Source organism: Zalophus californianus, chromosome 12, assembly GCF_009762305.2.
Source record: "Zalophus californianus isolate mZalCal1 chromosome 12, mZalCal1.pri.v2, whole genome shotgun sequence".
Classification (NCBI taxonomy): domain Eukaryota; kingdom Metazoa; phylum Chordata; class Mammalia; order Carnivora; family Otariidae; genus Zalophus; species Zalophus californianus.
Window position 1 is genome coordinate 7,680,903 of NC_045606.1, and position 22,393 is coordinate 7,703,295.

Genomic DNA, 22,393 nt, shown 5'->3' on the forward strand with positions numbered 1-22,393 from the left:
AGTTTTAGGTCCTCCTTTTTTAGCAATTAAAAAATTCAGCATTTCTGTTATAAAATTCTTGTGAAATCATGTTAAACATTATTTTCCCTTTGTTAGACATTTAATAGATTGAACATTTTAGAAAACACAAAAAAATTAGACACTAGATTAAAAACAAAAGAAAAAAATTTGAAATCACGCCAACCTGAATTATGCTCGTCTCAACCACAAAAAAACTGCTTCCATTACCTCATAAATTCAAGGAGACTTAAAATTGTGAAATTGTAATTACTGTCCATTTTCACCACCCATCCACCACCCACCCATCCACCATCCTTTTATGCATGAGCATGTTATATTTTTCTTTTAACAATATTATGATCTCACCATAAATACTGTTTTATAAACTGAATCTTTTACCTAAAATATGTGTCATCATTATTTTCCGACTTCTCTAGTCTTTAAAAACTTCATTTTTATTGCTGCAGATGAGAAGAAATTTGTATGTATAATTTTATGTATACTATTCATACTGTTTCTTACATTATCCATGTATTAAAAGGCTCTGTAGTATAGTAATAAATATAATATAAAATTGTGATATGCTTTAGACTTAGGAAAACTAACTCTGAAGCTACACTCCCTGGGTCTTAGTCTTTGCTCTACCAGTTGCCAGTTTTATGACCCTGGGCAATCCATTCACCCCTTGTGCTAGAGTTTTCTCATTAGTAAAAGGGAAATAAGGATAATACTGCAACAATCAGGTTACAGTTAACAGAAACCAGTCGAAGTATCTCAAGCTCTGGAAACCTAACACAAAAAATTTCTTACATGATTATTGAAAGTTGAAAAGTCACAAAGTCAATGCTAAAGTGACCTGGAGATTAATAACATCAGGAACCATCTATGACCCCAGGACTCACCTTGACAGGACCCAGCTACGGGAGTGTGGGAAATGTAGTTTGCAAAATTCCAGCACCAGTATCAAAGTACAGAATACAGAAAGATGGTCTCAAAACTGAGAGACTCTAGAGAAATAAAAAGCCCAAGTCCTTCTCCTAGGATTGGTGAGAGGATAAAATGAGTTGATACACATACAGCATTTGTAGCAAAGCCTGGCAGGGAGTGAAAACTCAGTAACTGTTGACTCCTTTTATTATTATGTAATTAATTTAAATTAACCAAAGAAGAATTACACTTAAAAGCCTAGACAACATGGCGCAGGAGCTCAGGGACTCTTTTGAGTTTAATTTTGATTAAACTTTTCTCCTTTAAGAATATGCTCTCTGCAGAAGAATGAAACTGGACCATTTCCTCACACCACACACAAAAATAGACTCCAAATGGTTGACAGACCTAAACGTGAGATAGAAGTCCATCAAAATCCTAAAGGAGAACACAGGTAGCAACCTCTTCGACCTCAGCCACAGCAACTTCTTCCTAGAAACATTGCCAAAGGCAAGGGAAGCCAGGGCAAAAATGAACTCTTGGGATTTCATCAAGATAAAAAGGTGTTGCACAGCAAAAGAAGCAGTCCACAAAACCAAAAGACAACCGAAAGAATGGGAGAAAATATTTGCAAATGACATATCAGATAAAGGGCTAGTATCCAAAATGTATAAAGAACTTATCAAACTCAACACCCAAAGAACAAATAATCCAATCAAGAAATGGGCAGAAGACATGAACAGACATTTTTCCAAAGAAGACATCCAAATGGCCAACAAACACATGAAAAAGTGCTCAACATCGCTCGGCATCAGGGAAATCCAAATCAAAACCTTAATGAGATACCACCTCCCACCAGTCAGAATGGCTAAAATTAACAAGTCAGGAAACGACAGATGTTGGCGGGGATGTGGAGAAAGGGGAACCCTCCTACACTGTTGGTGGGAATGCAAGCTGGTGCAACCCCTCTGGGAAACAGTGTGGAGGTTCCTCAAAAAGTTGAAAAGAGAGCTACCATATGATCAAGCAATTGCACTACTGGGTATTCACCCCAAAGATACAAATGTAGGGATCCGAAGGGGTACGTGCACCCCAATGTTTATAGCAGCAATGTCCACCATAGCCAAACTGTGGAAAGAGCCAAGATGTCCCTCGACAGATGAATGGCTAAAGAAGAAGTGGTATATATACACAATGGAATATTATGCAGCCATCAAAAGGAATGAGATCTTGCCATTTGCAACGACATGGATGGAACTGGAGGGTGTTATGCTGAGTGAAATAAGTCAATCAGAGAAAGACATGTATCATATGACCTCACTAATATGAGGAATTCTTAATCTCATGTAGCAAACTGAGTGTTGCTGGAGTGGTGGGGGGTGGGTGGGATGGGGTTGCTGGGTGATAGACATTGGGGAGAGTATGTGCTATGGTGAGCACTGTGAATTGTGCAAGACTGTTGAATCACACATCTGTACTTCTGAAACAAATAATGCAACATATGTTAAGAAAAAAGAAAAAGAAGTATATAGCAGGAGGGGAAGAATGAAGGGGAGTAAGTCGGAGGGGGAGATGAACCATGAGAGACGATGGACTCTGAGAAACAAACTGAGGTTTCTGGAGGGGAGGAGGGTGGGGGGATGGGTTAGCCTGGTGATGGGTATTGAGGAGGGCACGTTCTGCATGGAGCACTGGGTGTTATGCACAAACAATGAATCATGGAACACTACACCAAAACAAATTATGTAATATATGGTGATTAACATAACAATAAAAAATTTAAAAAACTAATTATGTAATATGTGGTGATTAACATAACAATAAAAAATTTAAAAAAAGAATATGCTCTCATTTAAAGGTGTGTGTGTGTCTGTGTGTGTGTTTTACCAAACAATCTTTTTCACAGATTTTTCCCCTCCCTCTGTTTTCTTTCTACAAGAGTGCTTATGACTCTGGAACAGTATTTTAAAGACAATAGACGTGACCATTATTTATATTTGCTGCAAAGTAGTCACTGTGCAGAAGGGAGTCTGGAAGTGAGCACAATAAGCCAATGATAGAGGCAGATATCAGGGCTCAAAAAGGATGTTGTGCAGACCAAAGCAGCACAAGCCCCTTATATATTGCAGAGTTTGAATCAGATAATGGCTTAATTTGATTTATTTTTTAAAAAATCACTTGGATATCTGTTTGTGGACTGATTGGATGAGGAAGCCAAGAGAAGAATCAGGGTAAAGATTTAGGGGGCTATTGAGGTAATCTAGAAATGGTTGTGACCCAGACTAAGGGGATGTCAGAACAGCTCAACAGAAGAGCAAGATTCAAGGTATATTTTTGAGAAAGAAATGACACATAATAAATAATAATTGCTTCAGAAAAGGAAGAAATTTTATCTCATTTGTAGCTCAAATTTATATAGTTTAATCGCATATTTATACTGGAGGCTCCATTTTCTGCATAGAGATCCTGCCTTTATTTACCAATCTACCAAAATAAAAACAAATGAATAATTTGATTTTTAGAAATAATGACACAGAATATATGTTACTTCTTATTTTTACATACTACCAAGTATTTAAAAACTGTGCTACTGTGTTATTAAAAGTTTAGCTACATGATAGTTTAGATAACATTCACCAGGCAATCTTGCAGCTTGGTTGGTGAGGACTTTATTTGACTGAAATGAAGGAAGTATAAGGATGTGTTACCAATTTATTTTTAAGGATGCTGGAAGACTAGCATGATTTAGAGATGAATTCTGAATCTTTCATTTAGATCACACTGCAGCATATACTTTAGATATAAAATCACCAATTTAAACTCATTTCAGTGCATTTCCATATTGATAAATTTAAGAGGAAAAACATGTCCCAGAGACAGTTAATAACCAAGATACTTAGACCTTAAAATACATTGAGAAGAAATGTTTGTTTCAGGTTAGCAAATACTACTTCCTTCTGAAGGCCTAGAATTGCTTGAAATGTAATATCCACAAGCAAAGTGAGCAATAGAAATATTTAAAGAATAGCATTGAAAGACACTGTGCAGATCATACTTGGATAATAAAGAACTGGTTTTAACTTCTGTGTGTTAGAAGCAAAACAGAAGTGTAGCAAGGTAACTAGAAATCTAACTCTTGGTCATTTTATAATCAGTCTATAAATTAGAAAAACCATGATAAATAGCCTCTGGCTACTATCTGGCCACATGGTTGCTACAGCTTCTAACCAGCAGAGAATACAGTTTAATTTGCTTCAAAAGGACTAAAGTTCGGTCAGCAATCTATTTTGACATCTTTGTAACAAAAGCAGAAGGAGCACATCTGAGTTTGAACCACATCTGAATTCTTAGAAAATAAACAAAGAGGGAAGAATATGGCGGGGCGCCTGGGTGGCTCCGCGGGTTAAACGGCTGCCTTCGGCTCAGGTCATGATCCCAGGCTCGCCTCGGGCTCCCTGCTCAGCGGGGAGCCTGCTTCTCCCTCTCCCTCTGCCTGCCTCTCTGCCTACTTGTGCTCTCTATCTCTCTGTCAAATAAATAAAATCTTTAAAAAAAAAAAAAAGAAAGGATATGACAATCAGTAGTATTCCTTTCAAGACATAGACGTATTAGTTTATGTCAGGCATTTGCCACTCCTCAGGACATTAAACGCACTTCGTTGTTGAGTGTTCGGGTGGGAGGAGGGGGACAACGGACTCAGATCAATCCTTTACATTCAATAATGAATATATTATAATTTTCACATCACTATTTAGGAATAATTGATACAATGGCTCTAAGATTTCCACTTAAAGGGAAAGGCCAACAAATTGCTTTACCTCATGATGGAAACCAGTGTAGCTTGGTCTAATAGATTTACTTCCAACAATAGTGAACTATGTGGTCCAGTATTTCTTTCTTCGTTTTTTGTTTGTTTGTTTGTTTGTTTTTTAAGATTTTATTTAGTTATTTGAGAGAGAGAGAGCGAGTGAGTGAGAACACGTGAGGGGGGAGGAGCAGAGGGAGAGAGAGAAGCAGACTCCCCGCTGAGTAGAGAGCCCGACAGGGGGCTTGATCCTGGGACTCCTGAGCAGAAGACAGATGCTTAACTGACTGAGCCACCCAGGTGACCCTGGTCCAGTCTTTCAAATGAGATTTCAAATGAGTTGAGAAGGACGGTACAAAATGCAACAGAAGACAGTCTACTGGACAATAGACAGGGCTGTTATTCGGGCAACTCTGCCCCCATGCAAATGCCAATCTCAGGTGCAGTTGCTGAGAAGCATATCAGAACTCTAAACAAACTCACAAGGGTAGGACAGCACACTGGAGTTCAGGGTTTGCTGCAGAGAGATCTGTAAGTCCTCTCCATACCTGGGGCTCATGGTTAGGCCACAGATGAACCAGATGTGCCTCTATAGGGAAATAGTAAAAATACCTCCATTCTTCATTGTATTAACATGATCTGTGTTTGCCAGAGTTCTTGATCACCCATCAAAAAGTGTTTTCCCTTTCTGAGGGAAAACACCACTGCTTTATGATGCAAACTGTATCTAATATTTTCAGTCATTATCCGGAAAAAATAATATGTAACCAAAGATTGATATAAACAAGACAATATAATATGCAAATAAGAGTAATAATAGAAAATAGGAACAAATCTACAGGAGATCCAGATAAAAGCATTGTCAAGCATGGCCTTTGAATAACTTTTCACTATGTTGAGGAAACTGAAGATACAGTTGAGAATTTAGGCAGATGGAAATAAAGGGAACAACGAAATGAGAATTGAAAAACTGTGAGGTAGAATAAATGAATTAAGAACTCAGTGGATGAGGGGTGCCTGGATGGCTCAGTTAGTTAAGTGTCTGACTCTTGGTTTGGCTCAGGTCCTGATCTCATGGGTGGTGGGATTGAGCCCCGGGTCAAGCTCTGTACTCAGCTGGGAATCTGCTTGAAGATTCTCTCCCTCCCTCTCCCTCTGCCCCTCCCCCCCCACATGTATGCATGTGCACTCTCTCTCTCAAATAAATAAATAAATCTTTAAAAAAGATAAAGCCAAAGATATCAATTTTTAAATTAAAATAAACATACTGTAAAACAGATTGTCATAATGGATAAAAAAGCTATATGCTTCTTTAAAAATATGTTAAAATTTAAGGATCTAAGGATGATAGAGGTAAAAGAATGAAAATATATGTCAGAAAAACACCAACCACCTTCCCTCCAAAAAATGCTGGAAACACCATACTAATATACTACAGTAATACCAAACAAAAAGATGTTAAATTTAAAAAATTACATATAGATAAAAATGAACATTATCATCATCATAAAGGATCACTAGGAAGATATAACAATTTTAAATTTTTTGTGTACCTCATAACAAGTTTCACAGTATAAAGGAATAATGTGCAAAATTAGAAAGATTTTTAAAAAGTGTCTAATCAAATTAGGGGATTTTCATACGGCTCTTTCAATATCAAATAGTTAAATCCAAGAGCAATTTCAAAGTTACGGAAGACTTTATACAACTTGGTTTAAAAACCAGACTAACTGATATTAAGGAATGCTGTGCCGTGCCACCAGGATAGATAGAGACTAGAAAATAAAGTAAATCTCAACAAATGTACAAAGACTGAAATCTCATAGAGTACGACATCAGACCATAGTGAAGTTCAAATAGAAATTAATTATTAAGAAAGAGGCAGAGAAGGGAAAGGATGAAGAAAAATAGTTCTTTTTCTCCACTGGCTTCTTTTATACTCTATTCTCCAGGAGCCAATTGCTTAATATATTTTTTTCTTTTTGCTTATTTTTCTGTGAACCTATGGCTATGTTTTATTTTGTCTCGATCTACCCTAAAGGCAGCTTCTATTACAATTACAATTCTTACATAGTCAAAATTGCCAGCTTCTTGGAGAAATGACTGATTCCAGTGCAGGACAGAAAAAAAAAAATGCAAGATAAGACAGGAGCCAGAAGTAAGAAAGGAAGTGCTTTTTTTAAAAAAAAATTTATTGTTATGTTAATCACCATACATTACATCATTAGTTTTTGAGGTAGTGTCCCATGACTCATTGTTTGCGTATAACACCCAGTGCTCCAGGCAGAACGTGCCCTCTTTAATACCCATCACCAGGCTAACCCATCCTCCCACCCCCTCCCCTCTAGAACCTTCAGTTTGTTTTTCTGAGTCCATCGTCTCTCATGGTTCATCTTGAGAGACTGAAAGGGGGGAAAAAATGAGCAGACTCATGCTTGTCCAGAGGACAGAGGAATATATCTGAAAGAGCTCCTAATGGCAGAAGCTGGAAAATTTTTAGAAACAAAATAAATTATGATACTACTGAGTTTTAACACAAAGAATATAGTAAATTTTTATGAGACTACACTGATTTAAATAAATGACTTGTAAGTGGAGAAAAAGACACAAATCTTCCTTATAGTAGAATTTCAAACAATAATTACAGAAGGAATGATAGGAATAGAAAATCACCCTTAGAACACCATAGGGATTATTGTTTCAGGTAAGATACCTGGAGAAATGGCAAAGTCAGGGGTGAAAATTGAAGAGACACTATGGTAGCATAGACCTAAATTATCTTCTGTATATATTTTTTTAATTACTGTGGAGGTTCTAGCATGTGTCCACAAATTCTGTGATACCCCTCTCCTCCAGAAAGGGCTGGACAGGAACAGGAATCCATCAAAATCCTAGAGGAGAACACAGGGAGCAACCTCTTCGACCTTGGCCACAGCAACTTCTTGCTAGGCACGTGTCCAAAGGCAAGGCAAACAAAAGCAAAAATGAATTTTTGGGACTTCATCAAGATATAAAGCTTCTGCACAGCAAAGGAAAACAGTCAACAAAACTAGAAGGCAATCTGCAGAATGGGAGAAGATATTTGCAAATGACATATCAGATAAAGGGCTAGTATCCAAGATCTATAAAGAACTTATCAAACTCAACACCCAAAAATCAAAGAATCCAGTCAAGAAATGAGCAGAAGACATGAACAGACATTTCTCCAAAAAAGATATACACATGGCTAACAGACGTGTGAAAAAATGTTCCACATCATTTGGCATCAGGGAAATACAAATCAAAACCACAATGAGATACCACTTTACACCAGTCAGAATGGCTAAAATTAATAAGATAGGAAACAACAAATGTTGGCGAAGATGTGGAGAAAGGGGAACCCTCTTACACTGTTGGTGGGAATGCAAGCTGGTGCAGCCACTTTGGAAAATGGTAGGGAGGTTCTTCAAGATGTTAAAAATAGAGCTACCTTACGACCCAGCAGTTGCATTACTAGATATTTACCCCAAAGATACAAACGTAGTGAAAAGAAGGGGCACCTGCACCCCATTGTTCACAGCAACAATGTTCACAATAGCCAAACTGTGGAAGGAGCCAAGATGTCCTTCAACACATGAATGGATAAAGAAGATGTGGTATATATACAATGGAATACTACTCAGCCATCAGAAAGGATGAATATTTACCATTTACATCGACATGGATGGAACTGGAGGGTATTATGCTGAGTGAAATAAGTCAATCAGAGAAAGACAATTACCATATGGATTCACTCATATGTGGAACATAAGAAACAGCACAGAGGACCACAGGGGAAGGGAGGGAAAACTGAAAGGGAAGTCATCAGAGAGGGAAAAAAAGCATCAAAGACTCCTAACTACAGGAAACAAAGTGAGGGTTGCTGGAGGGGGGTGGGTGGGGGATGGGGTAACTGGATGATGGGCATTAAGGAGGGCACGTGATGGGATGACACTGGTTATAATATGCAACTGATGAATCATTGGACACTACATCTGAAACTAATGATGTACTATACGTTGGCTAATTGAATTTAAATAAAAAAAAGAAAAAAAAAAGAAAAGTGCAGATAACAGAGTAGCGAAAATGCAAAATACTAAATTTACAGTGAAAACCTGGAAGACACCACCCTAACCACCTGGGGAAGGTTCATATGACCAGGAACAAGTTATGTTTTTTCCTCTGTGTGTTATTCTTACCAAAAATTCATAACTCAGTTCTAGCCATGAGACAACATCAGGTAAACCCAAACTGAGGTACATTCTAGAGACTCTCTGACCCTTACTTTTCAAAGTGCCAAGGTCATGAAAGTCACAGAAAGACTTGAGAGAGTATCACAAATGGATGGGCGTGGGGGCTGAGGACATACCATATGAGGACGTAGAGGACACAAAGCACTTTGACTGGATCCCAAACAGAAATGTAAGACATCAGTGAAAAAGCCAGTGAAATCCAAGTGCTGTGAATAGTTTAGTTGAAGATATTGTAAAAGAGCAAAGTGTGTATGTTTGATAAATACCACACAGTTTTTTAGTATGTTAGGGGAAGGTGGGTAAAGAGCATATAAGAACGCTCTGTACTATATTTGCATATCTTCCCTAATAAAATTATTTCAAAATTAAAAGTTCAAAAGCAAAAATAAATAAAGTGGATTAAAGGTAATGTCATAGATAAGCATCTGATAGTTCCAGTAGGTGTCATGTGAAGGAATTGTAACTGGAGGTTCTGATTAGGTTTTTCTCCCTCTCATAGTCTATATCTACAAATGGATAGCCCTCCACACACCCCCAAAAAACACAGAAGAATGTGCTGTAAAAGGAGCATATTTAAGTTGCATACATGGAATTAAACATTGGGTAATTTATTTTACATGCTAATTAACTAGTAAAAATGGTACAAATTGATATACAATATTAAATTATTAAATACGTTATAGTTTCATGAGAAAGCAGAAATGTGCTTATATTTTCTAGATTATTAAAATACAAATGAAATAGTATTTCTTAACATTCCTCATTTGTAAATGCCAACATTTTATGAATGCATTTATGTGTTATATAGTGAAATAACCTATTCATCATTTGAAATGCCTACTTGTGTTACTCATTTATAGATTGTTCTTACTAGGTACTCAGAAAAAATATTTGTAATGTCTTATATTTAAATTAATCATTGTCTTGTCTAATCTATTTTTGCAGTTGAAAAATTGAATTAAATAGTTTACTTACATAGATTGTTTTTTGGAGTAAAACTCAGAACAAACTCTTCATTTCTATTATGATAACATAGGAAAAATTTCATATAAATTTTTTAATTAATTAAAAAAACACGGTCAAAATGAAATATATCTTTTGAGGCTTATGGAGATGAATTAATTTGTCTCCAGAAAGAGCCATTTAAAATGCTACTTTTCTCTTAAATTAAAAATGATAAAATTCTAAATATTATATAAATTAAGCACAAACTACTGGAAACCACTTCTACTCATTTTTAGTATCCCATTCAGAGCATTTTCTTTAGATGATGGTTATAATGATGCTAGTAATATAATTATTCTCCGAAGTGTGTATATGGACTGTGGGCACTTTTATGCATGTAGAATATCTTTCATATTAGGGAAAACAATTCTCAAAACATAAAAAGCCTTCATCTATATATACCAGCATACCTCATTTCATTTTTTGGCATTTCACAGATATTGCATTTTTTTACAAATTGAAGGTTTATGGCAACCCTGCTTCAAGAAAGTTTATCGGCACCATTTTCCCAATAGCATTTGCTCAATTCATGTCTCTGTGTCACATTTTGGTAATTATAACAATATGTAAAGATTTTATTTATTTATTTGACAGGGAGATACAGAGCGAGAGAGGGAACACAAGCAGGGGAAATGGGAGAGGGAGAGGCAGGCTTCCTGCTGAGCAGGGAGCCTGATGCTGGGCTCCATCCCAGGACCCCGGGATCATGACCTGAGCCAAAGGCAGACCCTTAATGACTGAGCCACCCAGGCACCCCAGTAATTCTAACAATATTTCAAATGTTTTCATTATTATTGTATTTGTTATGATGATTTGTGATCAGTGATTTTTGATGTTACTATTATAACTGTTTCCGGGGTGCCACAGACCATGCTTATATAAGATGGCAAACTTAATCGATCAATGTTATGTGTGTTCTGACTGCTCCACAGACTGGCCATTCCCTGTCTCTCTCCCTCCCCTTGGCTGTCCCTATTTCTTGAGACACGATAGCATTGAAACTAGGCCAATTCATAACCCTTCAGTGGCCTCTTACGTGTTCAAGTCAAAGAAGAGCGAGAGGTCTCTCACTTTTCTTTTTTTTCACTTTTAATCAAGAGCTAGATGTGACTAAGCTGAGGAAGGCATGCCAAAAGCCAAAACAGGCTGGAAAGCTGGCCCTCTTGCCTGAAACACTAAGCCACATTGAGAATGCAAAGGAATAACCGAAGGAAAGTAGAAGTTCTATTCCAGTGAACACACGAATGATAAAAAAGCAAAATAGCCTTATTGCAGATATGGTGGAAGTTTTAGTGGTCCCCTTAGAAGGTCAAACCAGCCACATCATTCTCTTAAACCAAAGGCTAATCCAGAGCATGGCCCTAACTCGCTTCAATTCTATGAAGGCTGTGAAGTGAGAAAGCTTCAGAAGAAAAGTCTGAAGTTAGCAGAGGTTGGGTCATAAGGTTTAAGGAAATAAGCTGAGTCCATAACATAGAAATGCTAGGTGAAGCAACAGGTACTGATGTAGAAGCTGCAGCAAGTCATCTTGATGATCTAGCTAAAGAATTAATAAAGGTCACTGAAATGAATGTCAGATTTTCAATGCTATTGAAACACCCTCCTATTGAAAGAACATGCCAGGACTTTCATAGCTAGAGAGAAGAAGTCAATGCTGGCCTTCAAAACCTCAGAGGACAGGCTGACCCTCCCATTAAGGACTAATACAGCTGGTGACTTACAGCAGAAGCCAATGGTCATTTACCATTCTCAAAATCCGAGGGCCCTTAAAATTTGTGCTACATTTACTCTGTGTTCTATAAATGGGACAACAAAGGCTGGATGATAGCACATCTATTTACAACATGGTTTTACTGAATATTTTAAGCCCACTGTTGAGACTTACTACTTAGGGGGGGAAGATTCTTTTCAAAATACTACTGCTTGTGGACAATGCACCTGGTCACCCAAGATCTCCGAGGAAGATACACAAGAATAATGTTTTTTTGCCTACTAACACAACAGCCATTGGGCATGTCATGGATTAAGGAGTAATTTTGATTTTCAAGTCTTCTTATTTAAGAAATACGTTTCATAAAGCTCTAGCTGCCCTTGATTAGTGATTTCTCTGATGCATCTGGGCAAAGCCACTGAAAGCCTTCTGGAAAGGATTCACCATTCTGGATGCCATGAAGAACATTTGTGACTCATGGGAAGAGGTCAATATACCGGTTTGCACAAGAATTTGGAAGAAGTGGATTCCAACCCTCATGGATGACTTTGAGGGGTTCAAGTCCATCATCCATGGAGGATGTAACTGTGGTGGAAAATAGCAAGAGAACTAGAACTAGAAGTGGAACCTGAAGATGGGACTGACTTGCGGCCATCTCATGATACAACTTGAACAGATGAGGAGTTGTTTCTTATGGGTAAGTAAAGAAAGTATTTCTTGAGGTGGAGTACACTCCTGCTGAAGATGCTGTGAAGATTGTCAAAATGACAACAAGAAGTTTAGAACATTATCTTAACTTTCTTGACAAAGCAACTGCAGGATTTAAGAGGATTGGCTCCAATTTTGAACATAGTTCTACTGTGGTTACCATGTTATTAAACACCATCACATTCTAGAAAAAAGTCATTCATGACAGGAAGAGTCAATTAATGCAGGAAATGTCACTGTCATCTTATTTTAAGAATTGTCATGGCTGGGGCGCCTGGGTGGTTCAGTCAGTTAAGCATTGCCTTCAGCTCAGGTCATGATCTCAAGATCCTGGGTTCAAGCCCTGCGTCAGGCTCCCTGCTCAGCGGGGCATCTGCCTCTCCCTCTCACTCTGTGATCTCTCTAATTCTCACCCTCTCTCAAATAAATAAATAAATAAATAAGAATTGTCATGGTCACCACTCTGATCAGTCAGCAGCCATCAACATCAAGGAAGACCCTTCACCAGCAAAAAACCTGGAACTTGCTTAAAGCTCAGATGATGTTTAGATGAAGCCAATGCTCATTTACCATTCCTAAAATTTGAGGGCCCTTAAAGAATAGTGACCTTAGGAAGTATTTTTTTAATTATTTAATTTAATTTTTTTAATTATTTAATCTCAGAATTCCATACTTGGAAGGACTCTTTGTTGGGGCCCTTGGCAGTACTTGTTCTTTGCACGTCCAGGTAGCATCTGTTGGGCAGGGAGGCATGGCGGGGGGGGGGGGGTTCCTGCATGTTTTCTGCCCCTTCTCTTTCTTGTGCTTGATTTCCTAAAAGGACTTGGGGGCCAGAAGTTTGAAGTCAGAGTGTCAACAGACCACAGTCCCCCTGAAAACCTGGAGGAGAAAGTTCCTTGCCTCTTCTAGCTTGTGAGGTGCCCAGAAGCTTTTTTTGGTTTATGTCTACACGACTGAAGTCTCAGCCCCCACCCTCACATGGCCTCTTCTTTTCCCTGTGAATCTACCACGCGTGTCTCTTGTGATGATACTTGGCATGGGATCTAGGGCTCTCCTAGATAACCTACTGCAACACCTTTCTAAATTCAAAACTGAGGATGCCTAGGTGGCTCAGCCCTTAAGTGTCTGCCTTCGGCTCAGGTCGTGATCCTGGGGTCCTGGGATCGAGCCCCACATCGGGCTCCCTGCTCGGCGGGAAGCCTGCTTCTCCCTCTCCCACTCCCCCTGCTTGTGTTCCCTCTCTCACTGTCTCTCTCTGGCAAATAAACAAATAAAATCTTTAAAAAAAAAAAAAGGAAAGAAATGACAGTCATGATGCAAACTGATTAAGTCATTTTAATTGGGTCAAATGACCCAGTTAATGGGAAATTTGACCTGGAATTTTCCCAGATAAAGAAATTTTTCAAGTACTTGAAAAATTATAGTTTAATTATAGTTTAACTCATGTTTGGAGCTCTTATTTCCTCTTTCTCCTCTGTTTCTTTGTCTTATTACTTTTTTTCTTTCTTTTCATGTAGCTATGATGGGAACATTATTCTTAATTTAAATAAAGAACAAGAAGTGAAAACAAAGGGAATCATGGAATGATTCTCTCTGTTGTCTGAGGGGAGAGGCACCACATCGGCCTCTTGGACTGAGATGCAGATCCTTTGTTTCCCGTTGAGCTTTCTTAGACCCATCTGTGCATCTGTCTATGGGTATTCTTTTTCCAGCCTTACTAAGTATAAATAGTTTACAAGATTTTTTTTTAAATTTTATTCCACAAAACAACTATTACACAATAGAATGCAGATCTCAACCTGTTTTTATGACTAGAGTGCTAGATCTAGTGTCTATGTTCTGTGTTATTCATTATAAAAATTAAAGATTTTTATATTGAATTAAAAATAGAACCAAACCCATCTATGCACTGTTTATAAGAAATATGCCTTAAACAAAATAGAATAGAAACATTATAAAGTATTAGATAGGCAATACAAGGTCAATATAAATGTTTTAAAAATGCATAGATGATATTTGTTTCAGATAACACAGAATTCAATATATTAAATGGGACAACTGTTATATTTATTTATAATATATATATTCAAAAAGATGAAAATGGCAAGCATGAATATTTTTGTGATAAATAACATCAAAATACACAAAATGAAGTCTGCAAGAAGTAGATGAAAGTGCATTTCAAATTAGTATCCCCATGCAAAGTATTAATATTTCATATAATAATTTCTTCAGTTATTGGCTGATAAAGTATAAATTGAAGGAGAAACTAAAGGATAGAAAGAAGTGAGTCTTAAACTATTGAGTTATGGATTGTAGCATAGGATGAAAGAGGTCTCTCTCCAGCAAAAAAAAAAAAATATATATATATATATATACATATATATATTTATAAGCATAAATTTTGCATGTTTTTATGTGATTCAGAAACCACTGAAAGCTCTAGTTTAGGAAAATCTGTGTGTAATTGGCTACAAATAGTGTATATTTAAAATTTTGGAAAAATGAGCATATAAGTTAATGCCAAGTTTTGTATCCTGACTACTTTTCTTATAGAATTTATCACAAATATCAATTTATATTACTTTTAGGTTTATATTTTGGTAAGCTCCTTGAGAACAGGTACATTATCTGTTTAACTCATAATACAGTGGCATAAAAACTCTAAGGTAGTATCATCTTTTCTTACTTTGTTTCTTTAAAATCAACCTTGAATTTTCTACCACAGTCTTAGAGGTCAGGACTAACACAGCAAGGAGTTTCCACAACATCTAGGTAAAAGTCACTAAATGCTGTTGTTTCTCACTAAAGTCACTAGGACTCTTTGGGGAAACGTCTAAATCCATATCTGGTATATAAAACATGCACAATAAGCTTAGATGGTCTAATAACAAGACAAGGAAGATTTCAGTGACTATTAAAAAAGACACATTAGCTAGCTTTAGGAGGCTTTCGTTGACCAAAACTGGAATAATGTGAAACCAATTAAAAACAAACAAACAAATGAAAACTATGATACATTGAAACTTATTAGATTTGTTAAAATATTTAGTTTATAAGGATCTAAAATATATGGGTGTGCACATACCTACACACTCCATAAACATTCATGTACACTCACATCCCTATTTTTCTTTTCCCATTTGGAGGATATTTGCTAACCAGTTCATTATTTATGTGAATAAATAATTTATCTTGGTTTTCATTTATCATTTATTTTGATTTTCCTTTTCAAAATTTTACATTAGACTAACCAAAGTACTTGATGAGGAGATATGGGTAACCAGAAATTGATGAAGAAATGTTTAGAGTTTAGAACACTCTTTAGAGTGTTCCAGTTTATAAATGAGGAATGAATGAAAGAAATAGAATATCCCCATTTGCGGGGCACTCTACATCTATTTCTTGCAGACTTCATTTTGTGTATTTTGATGTTATTTATCACAATGTATATCAAATGTTTGATACTTTTCTTTAAAAAAAGTTTTACAAAGTCTACCTAGAACCTACTGAGACTTTTGAAGTAACTTGAGTGAAGAATCTGACTAAATTTTTACATTATTTAACTGATTTGTTATAGTTCAATAGCTCACAATTAGACCATATTTTTGGTGAGTCATGCTTATCAAGCATTTCCAAATTATTCACATTAGTCTTCAAAAAAGCATCACTTTATTTTCCCATTATCATTTAATAACTTAATTAAATTATATAATTATAAAACGTACAAGTGGTACAACAGTTTTAGGAATAAATACAGCTGATTTTTAGGAAGCAAACAGATCAGTTGCTAAGAAAGTACATGGTAAACTTACAAACTATCTTACAAGTCATTCACTTGCTGGGCAGCAGTCAGTATAATTTCCAGAAGAAATACTAGTCTGGTAAATTGATTAAGCATCAGTTGCTACTATTTCTTCTTCCTGATATAGCCACAAAACCACCTGCAATCTGCAAAGAACCTTATGAAAATATAGGGGCTTTTGGTGCTTCAAGAGTCCAGGTAAGTGTCATTTTCAATTCTCCCCTTCTTTTCATCAATAAAAAAGGCAATAAAGGGCCAACTCTAATATTTGGATTGCACATCCATTGGGTTCATATTTGATTCTTGTTTTCTCTCTGGGCTATAAGTGACAGATTCGCAGCTAATCAATTATGAGCCAATTCATTACTTTCTTTTGGCCCAGCAATTCATATGGAATAAATTAGGAGTAAGGTTTATTTGTAAAAAAACAAAACAAAACAAAACAAAAAAACAAGAAACAGACCAACAATAACTACAAAAAAAAAAAGTTAAAGGGCAGGAAGTTTACAATTATCTTTCCAAGGTAATAAAGTTGTACAACACCAGGAAGTAGTTTTACATACTGGAAGTATAACTTTAGACTTATCCACCCTGATCGGCCTCCTCTCCAAAACCAGACTTTACAAGGGAAAGCATTTACCCCACTGTTCATAATGGTTTCTTTCTGAGGTTGCCCACTGAGCAAATAGCCAGGTGACAAGACGAACCTGTTAGTATGTGATGAGGCCAGCATTTTTTAGACTGGTGCCAAGAGAGAGGCGTTTGAAGTCTGTCAAAAGATGAAGTAGATGAACCCATATCTTCCCCTGGGTGCAGGGAGCGTTACAGGTGTATTTTACTTTCTCCTGGTACCAGTGTTAGGAGGTACCTGCTTCTAGAGTCCATGACATCAAAGAGACTCTCTATCGAAAACTCTGGGCTCTTCACTTTTGGATTTCTGACAAAAAGTAATTGTACTGTTGTAAGTCATCATGAGTAGATTATTTTGCTATGTGCAGTTACTTGTATTTCTATCAGTTTCTATGCAACTTGAACCTCTGTAAGAAAAATAATGTAAAATTATGGGACAGTAATATTTTGTAAAAATAAGCAGCTATTAAAAATAATAACCTGAATATGAAACAGTTGATGTTACATATTTATGGGAAAAAAAGTGTTGTAGAACATGAATTTCATAAATTTAGTTTTTATAATTATAATATTTGATTATTATATCATGGTATACCACATCTTATGAAATTATATATATTTGAAATAAAAATGTCATGTTGTTGTACAGGCAAAGTTAATTAACTCTGGATAGATGTATTTGTGAAATGAGCATATATTCATCATTTTTACTCTATTAATATGTGAACTCTTGATTATTTTAATTGAAGATGCATTATTAACGTGATATTTAAAAATAAAAGGGAAAGGAAGAGCTTAAAATTATTCCACTTCATTAATTATGAAATACATGTGAGTTCAAATAAAAATTTAACATCTTCATGTCTATTACCGGGAAAAAATATTAAAGGCCTCTTAATACCATGCATTTTGTTGAAAAATCAGATATTCAACCATAACCTTTTTCTTTCTTTCTTTTTTTTTTTAAGATTTTATTTATTTATTCATGAGAGACAGAGAGAGAGAGAGAAGCAGAGGAAGAAGCGAAGAGCCCAATGCGGGACTCGATCCTAGGACGCTGGGATCATGACCTGAGCCGAAGGCAAACGCTTAACCATCTGAGTCACCCAGGCGCTCTCAACCATAACTTTTTTCTTACAGAAAGCAATTTGCCAATAAATATTTTAAATGCATTTGTCCAAGCAAATTTCTTCTTTTCTCAAGAAAATAATGAGAAAATTAAAATATCAGTATTTACAACTGTGCTAATTGTAAAATGTAAGTACAAAATTGATAAAATTAGAAACAAATCATCAAGGGAAGGGGGCCGAGGCCGGGTCACCTTTACCTGGCCGGGAAGGCAGGGGTTTGGCTCTGGCAACCGCGCTGCTATATGGTTGGAGATCCTGCCCGGGATGGGCGTCATGGCCGTGTGCTTGGTCATCCCCGGCATAGCCACAGCGCACATCCACAGGTTCAGTAAAGGGGGCAAGGAAAAAGGGTTGCCAATTATCCATATCAGTGGAGTTTGATGCAAAGAGATAGGCGGGTCTCTGGAGTTAATCGTTACTATGTGTCAAAGGGTTTGGAGAATATCGATTAAGGAAGCATTTTCCTGATTGATGAAAAATAACTCAGTCGTACTCATCTACCCCTTCGAGAAGGTTATGCAGTGCATTAATGTAGTGCATAATAAAAACAACAAAAAAGTAAACAAAACAAAACAAAAAACAAATCATCAATGCCTTTGTGAGGAAGCAGTTATATAAATTAAGTCTTATAAAGCTGATGAACAGTTTTTCATATGAAAACAATGGCTTATGTGGCCAAATAAAGCTAACATTTAACGAGTCCTTACTAGGTATCATTTACTTCTAAAGACTGTTTAATGTTTTCTGTTTTTTCTTTTTCCTATTTTACAGAGGAAATGTCTGGCATTTAGAGAGGTCAACTCACCTGCCTGAAGACAAAGAGGTGATCAGAAGCAGGTTGGTTTTTCAATTCCATCTACTAAATCCAGAATATAATTGTTTATTTATTTATTTATCTATTTATTTAGTTAGTTAGTTATTTTAGAGAGGGAGAGAGGGGGAGAGGCAGCGGGAGAGAGATAGAACCGTAAGCAGACTCTACACCCAGCGTGAAGCCCAACGCAGGGCTCGATCTCACACCCCTGAGATGGTGACCTGATCCCAAATCAAGAATTGGATGCTTAACTGCCTGAGCCACGCAGGTGCCCCTAGGATATTTTTAGAAGTATATTTATAGTAAGCTAAAGAAATAATTTACAAAACTATTTACTGGAAGAACTATTTAATTTTTGCACTTTCAGTGCTTTCTATTTTAATACTTATGTAATTAAAATTGCTTCAAACTAGTGTTATATATCAAAAAAGAATAAAAGGATATGACAGTTTTCAGATAATTACAAATTAAAACTTTTAGTCTGTCTATTCCTAGCATGCCCTTGCATGGAATGCTGAATCTTAAAATTAGTCGTTGTTCTTTTGTTAAGTAAATTATGTATTCAGTATATTTAAGACGCATAACCTGATGCTTTAATGTACATACACATGGTGAAATGATTAATATAGTCAGGCTAATTAACATATCCTCCTCACATAGTTACCATTTATGAGTGTGTGTGTGTGTGTGTGTGTGTGTGTGTGTGTGTGTGGTGAGAGCACCTGAAATCTACTCTCTTAGCAAATTACTAGTATTCAATACAATATTATTGACTGTAGTCCTAATGCTGTACATTAGATCTCTAGACATTCATCCTATGTAAATGCAACTTTCTTCCTTGGGACCAATATCTGCCCATCCCACCGCCCCCCCACCTCCAGCCCCTGGTAACCACCGTGGTATATCTGTGTCTACGTATTCAACTTTTTTAGATTCCAAAGATATGGGAGATATGCAGTATTTTTCTTTCTGTGTCTGGCTTATTTCACTTAGTATAACGTCCTCCAGCATCATCCATGTTGTTGCAAATGTCAGGATCTCCTTTTTAATTTTTATTGAAAAAGATTTTATTTATTTATTTTTGCGTGCACGTGAGAGAGAGAACAAGTAGGGAGGGCAGATGGAGAAATAGGCTCCTGGCTGAGCAGGGAGCCCAATGCGGAGCTCCATCCCAGGACCCTGGGATCATAACCTGAGCCGAAGGCAGAGACTTAACCAACTGAGCCACCCAGGCGCCCCAGAATCTCCTTTTTTAAAAAGCTGAATAATATTCATGTATATACAGTACATCATTATTCTTTTATCCCTCCATCCATCAGTGGACATTTAGGTTGTCTCCATATCTTCGCTACTGTGAATAATGATGTAGTGAACATGGGAACACCGATCTCTTCAAGATACGGGTTTCATTTCCTTTGGATTTGCACCCAGAAGTGCGATTGCTGGATTTTATGGCAGTTTTAATTTTTTGAGAAGCCTGCATAATGTTTTCTATAGTAGTTGCACCAGCCATGTATAAGGTCCCATTTCCTTCATCCTCACCAGCATTTGTTATGTCTTATTTATTTATTTGTTTGTTTGTTTGTTTGATAATAGCTATCCTATCAGGTGTGAGGTGATATTGAGGTTTTGATTTGCATTGAAATTAATCTTTGCTGCTTAGAACAAATCCAGGGCATTTAAGGCAATTCACCTCCATGTACAATTCCACCTGATTCTATGCTCTCTGCACGGGCTCCCATAAGCATGCCATTGACATAGACAACAAGAACCCTGGAGACTTTGTTCAAGACTTGACAATGTATTCTTAATGTTAAATATTTGCCTGAGGTTTTATAGCATGTATGGTAGAGTGTAGTGACAATCTTTCTCTGGATATTAAAAATAATCACATTTGGAAACTTTTGATGTGAAAATAACATCTCCATGTGAAAGATAATAATTTATGTCTTGCAATGTACCAAGCCAAGACAGGCATATGACAAAGGTGTTTTTCCCCTTGGTTTTGTAAAGAGTCTTTAGGAAAATTTGGCCTTTAATTAATCTCTCAAAACTGTGTAAATAGAATGTTGTTCTTTTTGCCTTATTTGCTAAGGAATTGAGATAAAATTCTACTTAATTATAGAAACTTTCTTTAGTTTTGGTTTTAAATATAATTATGCCACAATCTCCTCTTTGCTTCTTGTCTCTTGCCATTTTATTCTTGAGTTTATTGTGTTTTTTTAAAATTATATTAAATAGTTTACTGATCTCAAATCACCTTGGTTCATTTGGAAAATCTGTATAGTAGGTTTTTAAATTTTATCTTCCTATTTTCTGAGCAATGACTAACATAGTAAGTTACATATACTAAGCACTCAAAAGTACTTTTTCTCATTATTTAGGATGATCGAATATGTCCTATGACTGAATATCACTTTAAATATTATACATATTTCAAACAAAGTATAAGTATCAAGACTTTAACTCTTAAAAATATCTGGAGTTCTGGATATGCACAATAGACAGAATTTGAATTGATAGTCATCTATTTTTTTAAAAAATCATTTAAATAAACACTGACTGGGCACCTGGGTGGCTCAGCTGGTTAAGCCACTGCCTTTGGCTCAGGTCATGATCCTGGAGTCCCGGGATCGAGTCCCGCATCGGGCTCCCTGCTCAGCAGGGAGTCTGCTTCTCCCTCCGACCCTATCCCCTCTCATGTGCTCGCTCTCTCTCTCAAATAAATAAATAAAATCCTTAAAAAAAAATAAAAAATAATAAATAAATAAATAAATAAACACTGACTTTCCTACTGTCCACATTTCCTGCACTGATTTATGTGATGCAGGAAACATATGCCCATACATTTATGATGTGCATAAATGTATGTGCGCGCACACCCACCCACACCCACCCACACCCACCCACACCCACACACACACACACACACACACACACACACACACACACACGTTGCCTCATTTACATGTATAAAGTGATGTGTCTCACTTATTCAGAGCAGTCTTGCAACCTGAACAGAGTACTTTAAAGGATAAGGAGATTATAAGGGATGTAAATACAAAAGTCCCTATTACATTTTGAAGTTCAGTTCCTTGAGGCAGTATGGTCTATAAGAAAGAAAGACACACATGCAAGTGTACCATATTCTGTTCATTCAGACACAACATTTTCAAAGCCTGACTCTGCTGTTCACTTTAAGTAAGTTAACTTCCAGAATCCTATTTTTTCTCATTTGTAAAACAGAAGAGATAATACTTGAAACACAGGATCGTGGTAAGGAACTCAATTTTTTAGTCTACGTTTTCAGGAATATCTAGAGGAGGCCTTCCGTGTGGCAGGAGCTGAATTAATGTTATTTCTCAATTGAATTCTTAAATTCTTTTTTAGGGTGCTTTGTGTGGGTGTATGCATGTGTTGCTTAATTGTGTATTTGTTTGTACCAACTATGCTATGCTTTTCTTGAAAATCAAACTTTTCCTATGGTTTAGTAATGGAAAGACAAGTTACATATACCTGAGTGATTGAGTTTCCACTCAAATGAAGAGAAGCCCTTCTAAAGGACATCAAGCCCTTGTGGTAAGAAA